Below are 10,065 nucleotides of genomic sequence, written 5' to 3'. Positions count from 1 at the left end.
CAGACTTGTTTTGCTAGAAATGTTTACAAACGATTGTTGTCTTCTTGTGTTGAAGAAAATTTAATGTTGAGGCTACGATCAATCTTTTCGTGCACCCAACAGCTACCACTGAGCTAAGGGGGAAGCTGTTGTCCTGGAGCAAGGAAAATTGTGTTCAGAAAGGCATTCGAGATTGCTCTTTGTACGCAGTCCCAGGGCCTGATTAAGCTATCAGGGGGCCCTAGGCCGTATACTTTTTCGGGGCTCCTCTGAAGTCAATCAGCTACTGGTTTTTTAAAAAGTAGCCATTTGGGGCCCTCTAAAAAGTGGAGGCCCGAGGCCACGGCTCAGTTGGCCTATTCAGTTATCAGGCCCTGCGCAGTCCTCTATGTATAGAAAACTATTTAGCTTCAGTATAAATAAATTTTAAAAAATTTCAATTCCGAAAGGCATGAATAAAGTCCCTTTTTAGGGACTCATGGTATGAATACAAAAACTCAAGCCATCAGGGCAAAAGTACGATTTCAGTGTTATTCATTTTTGTCATCACCTATCATTAACATCAGAGGTGTCCCCCCTAAGACAAAAGACCTCCCCCCCAAAAAAGGGGGGAAAATACCACTCAAAACAATCTCCCTAAAAATTTCAATGCCACAGTATATGCCATGACCCCCTTAGGTGGGCTACCCTTATTATCATCCATGGAGTCTTATCATCAAGGACTAGGCGAAAACCGATAAGCATGTAAAATGGTAAAATATTTTTGAAGTTATCCATATTCAGAATGTTGAGGGGAGCTTCAGCACTGTCAACACTCATGCACCTTGCGTTCGACGAACCTCACCGCAGCGTTCTATGATCAACCGGCTACCGCTCTAAGCAGTTGATTGAAGCACGTGATCATTAGCTGTCACGTGATTAACTGGTCGCTACCGGTCGTGCTCGTCGAACGTAAGCACAGACACATGCTCCTACATACCAGGGTCTTTAGAAGAGGAGACTAGGGTTGGACCATCTCCCGAAACGGGTTGTGGGGGAATGAAATTGGTGATGTAGCTCTGGAAGCACTCGCGGAGCACTTTAAGACGATTTCAATAGGAAATGGCATTGCTTCGCTCCTATTTTTGGACGTAAAAGCATAATTTGGAAAAAAATAAAAAAAATAAGTCTTCGTGTCTTAATTTACCTTTTTTGATACTAGTGTCTCACCCATATTTTACGAGAATTATTTTGAATTCGAATAAAATGGAAAAACAAAACTTGATCATGAGTGATTTCAAACGATAATTATTATGAAACTAAACCAAGTTTGACTACAACTTAAAATAATTTTATTAGAAGAAAATGGTAATCTATTTGAGTCATTAAATTCGTAAACTACTACAAAAAATCTTTTCCTGATTTGAAAGAGAAATTACTGTTATTCATTTACTTTAAAGTTTGTCTTCAAAAAATTGTAGAAGAGAGAAAGAATCATGATTAATATTAATAATATAATAAATTAATATTAATTCTAAGAAGTAAAAAACGAATTTTTCAATGAATAATGATTGAATTTAATAACATATAGCAACTATATTAGTTCAAAATAGTTATATATTTACATTTATAAAATATATACAACAACATAGAGGGAAAAATACAAATACTCAGAAACTGATTACCACATGGTAATATTTCATTTATACGTCTTTTATGAAAAAAATTAAGTATCTCATGAAGCATTTTTAAAGCAATTACTGTTATTACAAGCAGATATTTCCCAAGTACTGTTACTCGTGTATAATGGAAAGATTTTGTTACTACTATGTTGATTCAAAATGCAAATAGCTGTGTACATAAATGACTACAATAAATACATATATTAAAATATTATTTTTGCAGAATACTAAAATAACTATAGAGGAATAAGTACGGAATATCAGAAGCTGGTTGATACATAACGTTTCTTTAATAACCCCCCAAAAATATTATCCGATGAAATATTTTTTAAGACCAAACCTTTACTTTAAACTGATATTTCCAAGAACTATTGGCTGTGACTTTTCAAATGGATACCACTGATGAACATTCAAAGTATGATCAACTATGTAATTACTGCTATTTCTGATTCAAATAAATGAAATAAGCTGCAATAAATACATATACTGAAATAATTGCATTTGTAGAATATATGCGCAACTCTAGATGGAAAAATATGCGTTATACGAAACTGAACATCAAAGATATGCACCGCCAACCCTTTCATGTTTTCGACTTGATGCTCAATTGAAGAAATTTCGAACTTATGTTAAGCAATTTTTGTTAAATATTTTGATTCTTGTGTACAGGTAAGTATGTTTCATAAGAAGATTTTAAACTCGAAAAAAAAAATAAATAAATAAATAAAGAATAACCACTCAGGTACGCAACTATAAAACGGAAATAATTATGAAGCGATACGAATTAATACGAATTGAAATTAAAAGATGCACAAGTCATCAAATATATGCATATCTTTTATTAATCTCCAATTAATTTACATTCTTAAATAATTTCATTTAATAAACATCACTGATTATGAAATAACAAAAAAATGCATAACATTTTGAATTCATTGGTAATTTTTAAAAAACCACTCTGAAATCCATAACTATTCATGGGCGAACAGGATTCCCCAAGATAGAACCAACCTTGACTCCCAAAGGTTTCAAAAAAAAAAAAAAAAAAAAAACCTCGAAAGCCCACAGGTTTAAGGGGGGGGGGGACACCCCTAAAGCGCACAGGTTTTAGTCCGTAAAAAATTAAGTAAAATAAAATAAATAAACCGAAGGTACACAGGTTCAAGGGATGAAAGAAAAACTGAGCTTAGGTTTGAGGAAGCAAGAAAAAAAAAGAAAAAGAAGAGGCTCAGGATTGAAGAGGTGCAAAAAAAAAAAAAAAAGAATGAATGAATGAAAAAAAAAAAAAGAAGTCACACAAATTTGAGGGTGCAAAAAATAAAATAATAATAACGAAGGTGCATTGAGGGCGCATCGGCCGGCGGGCCCGTCCACCCCTATCACTGTCTGACCCCTTTTTTTCCAATTATACCAAAACCTATGTTGCAGCTGCTCTTAATTTTAGTCATTAGTTATTTTATTTTTGCTTCTGTGTTTAAATTCATTATAAACTACACCCCCCCCCCCTCACCGAACGAAAAAGGGAAAACAATATAGGAAGGAATACTAAGAATTAAAGAATTTATTTCAAAGCACTGGGATAGTTTTTGAAAAATAATTTAAATGAAGTATGAAAAATTGCCCTCCCACCTTCTAATGTTGGATTCTTGAGGAAAAGGTTGCTAAACCCAATCAGCGAGAGCCGACAGATGAAGTAAACAAAGGGGGCCTTTTTCTTGGAAATGTCATGCCCAGGGCACGGGCAAAGGGAGCCCGTGCGATAAACAGTGCGAGCAGAAAAATTAAAATGGAAGATGCAAACCAGTATTGAGCTATGGAAATACGCAAGTCAGTGCTTCCAGGATGACGTCACAGACGGCCGTTTCACCCCTCCTTTAGCTAAGGCCCCTATAGGGGAGGAGCCGACGCATCCGCCATTTCGGAGCAAACTTGATCCAGTGCTTGGTAGCGAGAGCATTGCTGCTGATGTTTACATTTCTTTAGCATGTGTTAAATTGAGTCAAATAGGTGGTTGTTCGGCTGTTAATTGTGTAAACAGCTCCAAAAAAGGATTTCAGCTCTTCAGATTTCTAGCAGATGCAGAAAGAAAAAAGAAATGGATAAATAATAGCGCACGAAGTGACTGGCAGCCTGGGAACGACGCCAACTATTTTTAAAATTTCGCCAATGCTCACCTTCGCTCTCCGACTCTCTCGTTCCCTGTTTGGAGAATGGTTGCCAATAAAGGTAGCTTTTCCTGTAGTACGCTTGCTCCAAAATGGCGGATGCGTCGGCCTCTCCAGTTATAGGGGCTCTACCTTTAGCCACGAAGCGGGGAAACTGAAAGATCAAAGACACGGTCCCAGCCTACATACACACACACAGGTTGCGTTCGACGAGCTTAACCGGTAGCTAACCGCAGCGTTCTTGAGAGCTACCGTTAACTGGTTGCTTCCGCGTTCTATGAGCCTCACCGGTTGATCTACTGGTCGCATATTAAGCTGGTTCATTGGTTGATGGAACACGTGACGTTTTTGACCAATTGTAAGTATTTTTCCCCTGCGTGTTATTTGTGTGCGCAAGTAACCGGTGATCAACCGAAAGCAAAGAGTTCTATAGAACTCTTTGACCGAAAGTGTTCGATGAGGCATTGGTTCGTGAACCGGTTAGTAACCCCTGACGTATGCATGCTTATGAAATGAGAATTCCCTCCTTGTAAAATTTAAGCTTTGAGAGCATTGAGTGTGGTTATTTTGTCAGGGGCGCTCCGTTGAAAGGTAATTGTGACCTTGACCCACGCCCCTAATGTCTTTATTCATGGCCATACTTATGGCGTTGACAATTTATGACTTTTCCGTGCTAAATCGATGCAACTATGCATCCACCAATCAATGTCAGCATTTCAAAGTTTATTTTTGATTGGACGTCGCTTATTTTGACCGCAAGAGACGCTGAACGGAACCCTTCATCCACCAAGCAATGGCAACGTAATTGAAAATAGAGGGTCCCCTGTAGCGCCCTCTTTGTTGCCATGAGTTTCAGCGACTGTCACGGCCTATAAGCGTAAGCGAAATTTAGTGGGCCCGTGCTTTATTCGTCACGTTTTCCTGACGATTCGGAAATTGAAGGCAATGCTGCACCACTCAGATTTTCTTTTTTTTTCTTAATTGTTTTCAATAATGCCTAATGTTTTTTCTCACTAGATGTAAAGTATGTGGGAGAAATGCGCATGCTCCTATTTCATCATTCGATAAGATCCCCCCCCCCCCTCTCAAAAACTTCAGTTTAGATGTCCCTACATTCTATTGTACTTATACAGGGTGTTCCGTTTTAACCTGCATATCAGAACCTGGGAGGTAAAGGACATTCAGCCGTTTCTTATTTTCAAAATCGAGACTTACGCACTATTTTATTCAAATTTTTACTCTTCTATACATCGAATATACAGGGTTTTCCGTTTAACCTGCAAGACCTTTATTTTCGCAACCTTTAGTCCTAGATGTATACTTCCAATTGCAAAAATGTTCAAAATCAGATGCAGAGTTATGATATTGAATGTTTGAAGCAAAAATAAAAATGCGTCAAAAATTACAAAATTTAACTTTTTATATAGGCACTAGGTCTTCTAACTAATATTTAGAGAAATAATATCCATTGAAAACTATTACTGACGCAAAAAACTTGATATTTGTGCGACCAAAACTCAAGGAGATATTCCATTTCAAAGTTTTAAGGAACCATAAAGAAGATGCTAGAATTTATCGCCCTTTCAGAAGAAGGGCAAATTGTCAATGTAGAAAATCAAAGAATTTATATTTTTTGATTTAGACTCAAAAATAAATGCAAATGTTATGGCATGATATGCAAAAACACACTACAAAACCTCACACAACTTGAAAAACTACACTCTATGCACACATATGATTTTAAACACTTGTTAAGTTTCATATCTCGGTGAATATTGGTCGTACTTATTTCAAACTTTTTGTGTTGGAATTATTTTTCAATGGAAATTATTTCCCTAAACATAAGTTAGAGGACCTGGGGACCGTATAAAAAGTTAATTTTTGTATCTTTTGACTTATTTTTATTTTCACTTCGAACTTTCAATATCTGAACTCTACATCTGATTTTGAACATTTTTGCAACTTTTTTTTTTATACATCTAGAACTAACGGTTGCGAAAAAAAAGGTCTTGCAGATTTAAACGGAACACCCTGTGTATGGAATGGATGACAAATAGTTTTGCAATGTTAACCTCCCATTTCATTCTTCACAGATAAGTTACCCATTTCAATTGTTTTCGTAGTCTGTCGTTAATTGGCATATTTCGTTCATTAGCAGTAAATAGCTATGAAATATAGTGGTATATTGCAAAAATTTCATACATACTTAACATTTATGGCAATAACGTACAATACGTAACAATATTTTTGTATGCGTACTTAAATAGCTCATACTTAGGCTCGCTCGAGCATCGTGCAATAACACGACCATCGTGGTTTTGTCGTTTTTGAATGACTTTTTAAAAATTTTTTTAAAGATGAGTAATATTCCTTTTCACTAAAGTATGCTTACGTTCGACGAGCTCACCCAATAGCTACCAGTTAATTGACCGTATGATAGCTAGTGTTGTCAGCTAAAGTTTAAAAAAAAAAAAGCCTCGTAATTCCCAAATCAGAATTGTAATGTATTCGCAATTCCAACAAACTAAAAGGGGCACTGCAGCCACCGTCTAATGGCGGATGAAAAAGGTAAAACAAACATACGCTGTAGAGTAGAAAATGCTAATAAGCCAAGTAATTTTTATTTGTATGCATGACATTTGTTTTATTCTTTTTAAATTAGTTTTTAAAGTCTTGTGGATATTCTGGCCCACGTAGAAAGAAATGAGAATTCAAGAAACAATACTAAACGTTAGAAATTAATGCAAATTTTGTAGTTGTAAGCAGCCATTTCCCCGATGTTGAATTGGATATTCATCAATTCTTGAAGGAACTACATTTTCATTGTGGCAATAAGAGCACTAAAAACATTTCATGTAAAAAAAAAACCTTTGTTTACCAGTGTTATCAAAAAAGGAAGATATGATACTGCTTTATCTTGTTTGGCTAGTGCTAATTGTTTTACATTTGTAGCTGAGTTATTTCTTAAATTGCTGAATCGGTTAATTTTATTTTTTCTGTTTAGTATGTTTCTAATTTCTGGATTATGATTAAATTCCATCATACATCATCAATAAAATTCTCATCTTGATCTTCCATTATTTCTTTGAACTTATGGAATTCTGTAAATCTTTCTACCTTCTTAATCTACACAATGATAAAAAATAAAAATGGTTTACAACTGACATGCAAAATCGCGCCAAGGGTTTTTACTCGCGCAGTACTAAAACTATAACCCTTAACTATAATTGCACAATTTTGGTGATTAAAATTCTCAGCTTTAAACATTTTTCATTTCGTTCTACGATAATATATTCAAGAAAATATATTGCATGCTATCCATTCCAACAAAACGCTGCAGGAAAATAAGGTTAGTTAAACGAATTCTTTTTAAACTAGGCAGAGATGAAAGCACTAATTCTTCTGCTAATGTTATCAAATCTTTCTTTCGAACTTAAAATTATCTTAAGCTCGGTTTTAAGATCTATATCTTAGATATAGATCTTAAAACCTATATTCTTACAAATTCACACAAAACAATTAAAAAAAAAAAAAACTGGTATAACGTTATCCTCTTTCAAAAAAAAAAAATGCATCGAACAGACGAGCATATTCGTTGATAATTTCATGCAAATGCAAAGTTTGTTAATTCAGAGTTTTCTTGTGTTTACGCTTTCACCATTTACGACAACTCACTTTTTAGAGGGAAATAATGAAAACAAACATTATTTTGAGAAGCTCGAGAATACCATTAAGGGACGAAACAATTTCTGTTGCTGAAAGCAATCTAAGGCACATCGAATGCGTTAGTTAGCACAGGACCGTCGCCATAGGGAGGGTGAGGGGGGTGTCTCACCCTCCCAGTGATTTCATCCAGTCGGCAAAATCAGTTCATAAGTCGGCATTTTCAATGTTTCGGAATTACAAAGTTTTAATTGACAGATATTTAAAAAAAAGTTATCATATTCATACAAAGTTATACATCTAACCTTTTCATACTTTGCGCAAGAGAAAATAATGAATGGTGTCTCCGTTTACATTCAGTTTTACATTGCTCACACTATGCCGATTGCTTAGTTTGCGACTGCTCATTTTGCCGAGACAATAAGCGTCCACTCAGAAAATTCAGCTAGAGTCGGCATTTTTTCTTTTTCAGTTGATTCTGTATTCTAAATCTTTGAGTAAAGTAGTATGTGGTTTGACCATGTGCACGTTTTCATCTTTTATTGAAAAAGGAAAAACCAAAAAACATGTATATTTTGCGTACTGATGACTATTCATCTCAAAGCCCACCTGAAAGACATAATCAATTCGCCGACTGCTAATTGCACAGTATTCTCTATTTACCGACATTTACTTGAACAAAGTATTATTTTGCCGACACTATATCCAGGGACACCCCAAACTTAAATTCTTGGGGAAAATCCTCAATTTTCCGAATGATAAAATACGGATATGCAATGCACACATGAGAAGGGACATTCAGGAATTTTAAAAAATGCAATAATGTCTTAAAACTTGCCGAATAATCAGACAAATTTGGCCGAATAAGGACTTTTATGGAGGCCACTGGGACCTCCCAATGGGCGCCGCCTTCCTGTACTCAGTCGGCAATTTCAGCTACAATCAGCAATTTTTACTTTTAGAGTGAATTCAAAGTTCACTATATCTTTGATAAAAGTTAAATGGAAGTGCATTTGGATAAATGGAAGTGCACTTTTACATTTTCTCATTTTAACAAATTTCAAATGCAAATCATGAGTTCTAATGAGTGTTTATATTGTAAATTTTAAAAAGATAATTCAATCTTAAAATATTATTTAGAAATATCTGCGGAGCTGTATCACACATTAAGATTACCTGTGAGCAGCCGAAATGTAAGATTCAAATATTTTTTTCAAAAATAGTTATTCAATAAACTGTATAGAAACCCACGGAAAGTCTCAGTTTAAAAACACAACTACATTAAGAAACATGATAGCTTTGGACAGTGCACAGTGGACACATTTATAAAATTGAATCATCAATAAAAAAATTCACAGCAAAGTGGAGAAATGCATAGGGTGCCGAAATGATAAAAAAAATTAAAATAGAGAGAAGGATTTTATTACAACACAAAATCCCATTGGTATGTATTTTTAAGTGTTTGATTTTGAAACGAACTTCTGAATACACATTCAGCACCGTTTCCCCTTTTTCTAGGCTTCCGGTAAAAACAGAAATAGTATTCTACTCGCAGGGGTTATGCCTATTTGTCGACCACACAAGTTTATTGTGTAACTAAAGCAAGACATTTGTCCGCCAATTGTAACACTCAGAAATGCCGTTGTGGAGACGGCGTGGCGTAATCGTGTGTAGGGGTGACAGTAGAAACGTCAGACCTTCAGGGGTCTTTTCTGTTAAAAACCTTTCTCTGGAATCTGGAACTAGGAGCTCGAGGGAAAATTAGAGAAGAGTTGGATCAACTGTTGTTGTGTGCTTAGGACGGTCTGTTCGGCCCCTGCTGTGTGAACTTTCTGCCTGAAGAAGGAAAAAGAAGGTTATTGGCGTTGGAGCCTTGAAGAGATACAAGTGCATTGAGTTTTTCCGGCTCCCGAGTTTGGCAGAAGATTTGAGTGACTATCCTGCATAGCTATTTTATTCATTATGAATTTCAAAAGAAAAAAAAAAGACTAGTTAAAGTTTTTGAACTTTATTCTCATGTGAATGAACAATAATTCTCATTGTGGCAAGTAAGGAAAAATCTGAAAAAGCATTTTACTTGAATTTGAGAGAAAAAAAAAAGCTTATTGAAATGCAGCAGAAAAGGTATGATTATTTTAACTAATATTTTCAAAGCATTATTTTAATCTTTCCCCATTTACATAAATATATATATATCTTCCGTTAAATATTGAAAAATAAGAGTTCTAAGTAAGTTGCTGGGATGAAAATTTTTTTGTGAAAAGTTTCAAAAAAGAAAAGAAAAAGAAGGGGGGGGGGGGGGAGGGCACATGAATGGTTTTTTTAAGCTCTAAAATTTCAGAAGAAAATGCAATTTAAAAATATTATTTAGGAATATTCAAACATGTACAGCATCATTAAAATTACCATTTACCAAACCAAAGACAGCTGAACTACATTTCAAACATTTTTTCAACCAATAGAGAAAAAGAATAGCCAGAGCGTTATAGAATTGCATAACAAGTTTCAATTTAAAAAAAAAACCGATAGGTAAATAAACATGATAGCTTCCTAGGGCATACCCGCGCAAAAATAAGGTAAATATGTTTCAAATAGAG

Source organism: Uloborus diversus, unplaced genomic scaffold (assembly GCF_026930045.1).
Source record: "Uloborus diversus isolate 005 unplaced genomic scaffold, Udiv.v.3.1 scaffold_1069, whole genome shotgun sequence".
Classification (NCBI taxonomy): Eukaryota; Metazoa; Arthropoda; class Arachnida; order Araneae; family Uloboridae; genus Uloborus; species Uloborus diversus.
The sequence above is the reverse complement of the archived record's forward strand: the minus strand, read 5'-3'. Positions refer to the sequence as shown.